Source organism: Neodiprion lecontei, chromosome 1, assembly GCF_021901455.1.
Source record: "Neodiprion lecontei isolate iyNeoLeco1 chromosome 1, iyNeoLeco1.1, whole genome shotgun sequence".
Taxonomy (NCBI): domain Eukaryota; kingdom Metazoa; phylum Arthropoda; class Insecta; order Hymenoptera; family Diprionidae; genus Neodiprion; species Neodiprion lecontei.
In genome coordinates, this window is record NC_060260.1 from 1,162,019 (window position 1) to 1,168,526 (window position 6,508).

Here is a 6,508-nt window from a genome sequence, read left to right on the forward strand (position 1 = left end):
TCACCGCCGGCATCAGGTCGTCTTCCTCAATTTGATCATCGAGTATACGAAGACCGAAATCGTGACCCTTTATCGTCAGGTTCGCCTTCAGAATCCCCGCGACGTCGACGATCGCCAAGTCACCGTTATCCACTGTCAGTATTGAAGCCAGGGATGTTTTGTACGCCGTTGTTATCACAATCGTATAACAGAGGTAGATTATTAGCAGAGCTTGGGCTGCTTTAGATGCCGGACAGCGAATTATCGTGCTTCCCAAAGTCGTTCCAACGCTCTCCAAAAGTATTCTCGAACAATCCTGCTCATTTCGCTCGCCTGTAAATACCAGAGCGATCCACGTTAATCTGTCAGGAAACGACGTCGTTATCATCACGCGCGATACTCACCACCTCTGTTCATAGGAAACGAATGACCAACGACACCCGTGATGGCTGAGTATAAGAGAAAGGTCAGACCTATCAGGACCCATATTTTCCACGAGAACTCTACAGCGATGATGCTGTGTCGCCATTCCGTTATTCGGGGAACGTACCAGACGAGATACTCCTGTCCGTACGTAGTCGACATGTCAACATCGGCGACAACTCTTTCAGTCGGTCGTATCTGATTGATGCCAATGCCGACGTCACCGGATACGCATCTCGTCAAAATTGCGTCTCTATCATGATTTTCCCCGGGTTTTGAGTTATCGAAGGACTGCACCAAAGGAGTGAAGTTCATCTTATCGGCAATTGTTAAAATCAAGTTACCCTCGGTTCCCCCGTTGATTTTGACACCGGCGTTATCGTCCTCTTCGAGATACATCCACGGCGGTGAGTTCCCGGTACCGATGGGTAAAGGACACCCGAGGAAGTCGAGTAAGTGATTCTCATATTCGTCTAGCTTCGTCAGGTCACGACCGGGCTCCCAGTCAGTGATTATTCCAAGTTCTATCGAGCAGTTATCAAGTAATTGATAGCTGTAAAGTTTCACCGAATCTTTATCGTGGTGCACAAAAACGGCCAATCTCTTATTCCTGACGAACATCTCGCGGAGCACCATTTCGATGCTGTAGACGTCGACGTGCCCTCCGAATATCAAGAAGATCCGCGTTCTGCTCAAGCTGAATAGGTTGCTCACCACTTTCGCTACGTAGTCGCTGCTCACACTGCCAAGGAAGCAGATTATAGCATTTGATGGCCCGAACCATTTTGGCGTGAAAGTTTCCTCGCTCTCGCTATTGATTGTCAGGATCGAAGGAAAGTATTCCAACAACAGTTTGGTCAATCCCATCCTATCCTCCGATGCTCCCGTGATCGCCAAGTGCCACAGATCGTGTTTCTCTAGTATAATTTTAAACTCGTCAAAGAATATCTTTGTTGTGACGACGTCGATTGTCGGAGGAATTATTTTATTCTTCAGAAAATAAGCTCCGGGTAAATTCGCATGGTGGAAAATTGCACAGACCAGAATTACGGAGTTGAAGAAATTCATGACGCAGTTTCGACTCGGTTACCAAAAATTTTATTTCGGTAAAATTAGCGCTGAACAGACGCCGGTAAAATTTTGTTTGCGAGTGAGCTTATCGTTCTGCTTCCCGAGTCTCAAAATGCTTGGTTTTTTTTTTTTTTTTTTTTTTTTTTTATGCTGCTAGATCGGACAAGGAATAAATATGAAAATCCATCAGTAACTTAGCCTAATAAATCGCTAGCCGTATCAGACGCGTGCAAACAAACTGACAGCCGAACTGAAAAAGTGAAACGTATACTGCTTGACAAATATGTGTTTCGAGCAGCCTTGGTTGTATATCGATATTGTGCGAAATTATTTTGCAAATGAAATTCTTCAAACTATCTTTCCGTTCTTATACCGGAATGGTTTTTCTAGCGGGTGAGGGCATTAATTCGCAAATTGAAGACGATCAGTTCAGCAGTGAATGTCAAGACGGCTGGAATGAGACAGAACAAGTAGAGAAGAAATATGGGCTTCAGTCGAGCCAATGAATAACTCGAGAAGTAACCACTCTGAGTATACGATCTTTCACCAATCAATCCAGCTGTTTTATCTATATGCATCCAGTATTGGTAAATACCAGACTGGCTGATCCGCATCAGTAGCTTATTCATGTCACCCGTCAGAGAAGATCCCTTCGGAGTGACAATTACAGCGCTGTAAGAAATCACGCAACCATGTAAAGGGTAATACGTCATGGGTTTTCCTAAACTTAAATCCGTAGCCCTAGCTTGATTTATGGTCGATAAATGTCGGAGGTACGCGATGTTCTCCCCCGCGGATAACCTCCCCAAGGCTTCTCCCATCGACGTTATCACCTCGAACCGACTTAGCAACTCGGCTCTGGTGCTGTTGGGGTCGATCTGATCGGCCAGCATGTGACGGCTGGATTGCGTTCCTGCGGTCCGAAGTCCTCCGTCTAAGATCCCTCTCTCGTCGGTGATCATAGGCGCGGTAATTGACGTGGCCAAAACAGAGGCCAGCGATGTCGAATATGCGGTGGATATTACTCGGGAATACTTCAGGTAGAGCAGGAAGAATAGTTTCCCAATGAAACCGGCTGGCTGACGCGGGATCGCGTAGGTCAGTGATAGGGATATCACGTCTAGAATCGTCAGGTGACACCGACGGTGGTTTCCTGTAAACAAATGTAGACCCTCGTGTACGCCTGCAATACTGTGGAGGACTAACTTGAACATTGAATATTGAGATCAATACTTCCAGACATTCGATGAAAAAAATGTTCATTGCTTTGGTAATAATTAATGTAATTCAAATTCAATTTTCATACTCTGACAATTATCAATCGTATTATTTAATTTTTCGGGTGATTAAAAATTTTAGGTTTGGGACATTACTTATTATTTTGGTAATGGATAACGCATTACTGTTCTGATTATTATACTTTGGCAACCTTGATCCCTTATCGCATCTAATTATTCCGAGGAAGTATAACAATATAATCACCACTCCAGCCGCTACTGCGGTACTCTTTGAGGACCTTAAGACATTAAACAGGCTCTCATATGAGAGGAATATCACATAAAGTACCAGAATAGGTTATAACAGGACGTTAAGGTCCACGAGTAGTCCAACTATGAAAAAGATAGCTCTCTTAAGGTTCTGAATAGGGCGTGAAGACCAAAAAATACTAAATAATTAAGGCTCTGCTTAGTACCTGCAGGCTTATAGTAGGGTCTAAATTTTGACTCAAGGTGCAGCTCGCAAAGCTCTCGTTTCCATGAAACCCACGGGTGCAAATTGGCGACTTACGTGTCTCCAGCCTCGAGGCGACGTGAGTCAGAAAGCAGGTGAATAGAACGGTGAGGATGATCAGAGTCCAAGTATAAGGTGAGAACACCGAGAATAAAATGTCGTTGTACTTGGTCTTCATTGGCAAAGTCCATACTATGCATTCGTGATTATAGGGCCCAGTGAAGTCAACGATCTCGGCTCTCTCTAGGGTGGGCCTTATCTGTCCGATCCCCAGATGCGCCTTGTCTTTGGCCACCTCTCCAACGATGCCCAGAATCGAGCCGTTGGGCGCGATCCACCATTGCTCATTGACGGACGGTACTTTTAGGACGGGCACGAAATTCATCTGGTTAGCAAGGATCAGGATCAAGTGTCCTTCGATGCCGCCCGTTATCCGTGGCACGTTATTCCTGTCGCTTTGCAGGATCATCGTCGGCGTTATGGACATGGTGCTAACAATCAACGGACATCCGAGTCCATTTACGGTCCTGCTCAGACGGTCGAACACCGAACGTTTATTCGAAAAACCACTTCCCGGTGTCCACACGTTTGTCACCGTCGCCTCGAGTCGGCATTTTCCGTCCAATTCTTCCCGGTATATCTTTATTTCCCGACCGTCGAGACGTGCGAACGACACGTTTCTCAGCCTCATTCTTCTAGCTGTCTTCATAAACGTGGATATTTTCTCGTACGTTACATTCTCGCTGGTTGATATTAACAAGGTCCTGCAGCCGAAGCTGTTGGGCAATTTAGCGAAGGACCAACTCACCGTGGAATCGTTCAACTCGTCGATGAAGTACAGCACGACGCTGTCCGCGTCCCAGTAAGAGAAACGCGTGGCGGCCTCGACTCGATTCGCAACTAGACAGGCGGTGTGGTCATTCAGAAAAACTTTCGTAGCTTGAAGGAAAATTTTGTTCTTTCCCAAGAGCGTTAGGTGATGAATATGCAGCTTATCCAAGTTCGACTTCTTCAAGTCGGTCATGAATTCAACCAACAGATCTTCGTTCGTCAGACCCGCATCGTCGTCGGTTAGCAAAGACGCGTTAATCTCTTCGACATGGTGCAGAAGCATTGCGACAATGAAGAGTGTTTCCACTTTCGGAAAAATCATTTCGATTCTTAACTCATATGGACCTCGCAGATTCCGTCTATTGGGCTTTGAACCAAGGGTAGGGCTTTATTCTGACCGAAAGCTGAGCTGCGAAACGAACTGACCAAAGTCCCCCGGTCGTATTGAACAATCTGCGAAATACTTGCGAGGGATGTTTGATCAATTAATGTAATAACCTCAGCCACTCGGCGATGGACAAACACGGGTTACACTTCAACGTGTCTGGTCTGATTATCAAGTACAACGCTTCGTGAATCGATCGGCAGAAGTTGACGCTACAGCATGGGAAGCATGAAATGGGATCGGAATTTATAGAATTCGGAATTTCGAAGTAATTGAAAAGGCGAGGTAATTTAAGAGGTAATATAAGTTAAAGAAGACCGAATCAGAAATATTTCTTACGCATCGATGAACATAAAATATTTTTGCTGCAGTTACCGCTGGCAGAAGGATATCGGAACACCATTAGCAGCGTGCCGTAATAAATCGTCCCGTTTTGACGGGTACATGTTGACTCCGTCATCCAATTCTTGGTGCGTGTTCCCATACACAGTTGTTTGTTGTTGACGTAACCACCAATGGAATGGAATGTTACGGTGGGCATAGCGATACGACGATTTATCAAGTATCGTTCAAGTGGAATTTATTGTAAGCATTGATTAATTACTTATATCGATGGGGAAGTAGTTAAACAGATTGAGTTTCAAAAACCACGTGAACTTGAACAATTTGGGGGTGGCAGTTTTCGCATACGATTATTGTTGAAGAAAAAAAAAAAAGAAAAAAAAGAGAAACTTTGATGCGGCCCGAGGCGTCGTTGGCCCAAGAACATTGCTTCGCTAGGATGGATCAATTTATAACTTTTTTTTTTTTGTCAAGGTGTGATTCAAAAACTTTGTGACAAACACTGTTTAAAATATTGTCGTAAAACCTGGAGGAAGTAGGGAAATATTTAGAGGTCGCTACCAATTATTGTAAAATTTTTTTGTTATTTTTTGTATTTTTTGTATTTTTCAGAAATTTTTCAAGTGGTACCTTAAAAAAAAGTGAAAAAATGAACCACCCTACAGCTACGCGCCTAGTGTTCCAGAGGCTTCGACAATTCGGTATCTAAGACAATCTCTGAGTCACGAGTCCTGCCTATTTTCACCCGCGTGGTGAGGCTCTCGCGATCGTCTCGATATCCGAGACCATTGGCGAGTTCGTTTTGCAGTTTGAGAAGCTGTGCTTACGATTAGACGGGAGATAGGCTCGTATATCGGCGAAATACATAAATTTCGAAGGTGTCAAGCAGCTCGAACTCGTTCCACCATTGTACGCAACCCATCCGTACGTAGGCATGCGTACGTGTATATCATACACACAGCGTTAAGTACCTCCGTATTCACATCATGTCTGCAGGTCGCCCATATTCCTATAACTGCAGCTAAAAATAACCGAGGAAGAGATACGGCCACGCCGACTTTACACCTGTAGATTTTACGCGAGTAAAAGTCTTTCATCAAACCCGCTAAAGCGAAGAGGGGTGAAGATGGTAGAATTTTACAGCGAAAAGGAGTGACAGGGTGAAAGATCAGTAAATCCATTCGTCGTTCTCGGAAGGTAAGTTACATTATTTACACAGCTTCGAAACAATTTTTTATTTTTTCGTACAAAAATACACGTGACATATTTCACGAAACAGTTGCAGGGGTTTGAAAAAACATTCTTGAAACTGATTCTCTTTAGTTGTATTATACGTTGTAGGTAAGGTAAGTGTACCAATTATTGACTTTTTTGATTGTACCCGTTTAATCCTTAGTTCTAAAATTACTAAAAAATAAATTTTCAGTGTCCAACCTTCTAACAGTTGGTTTTATTCATCGATCCGTAGAAAAAATTTATTTATTTTGTAAAATAAACGGGTCGATAATTGGGTCTACGCGTGTCAATAACCGATACGCATACCTTAAATTGAAATTATTCGAACAACCAAAGTCGTCGAATTCCTGATTTAACATTTATTCCGGATATTCTTCCGGCTAAAGGCGACGCCGCGTCGCCGGTGAAATTGGCGGATGTATATCCGAAGCGCGAAAATTTTGAATCGCGTGTAAAAGGAAGTGAATTCGACCGGTTTCGTAGCCGTCCCACTCGAATCGCTGTCGTTGT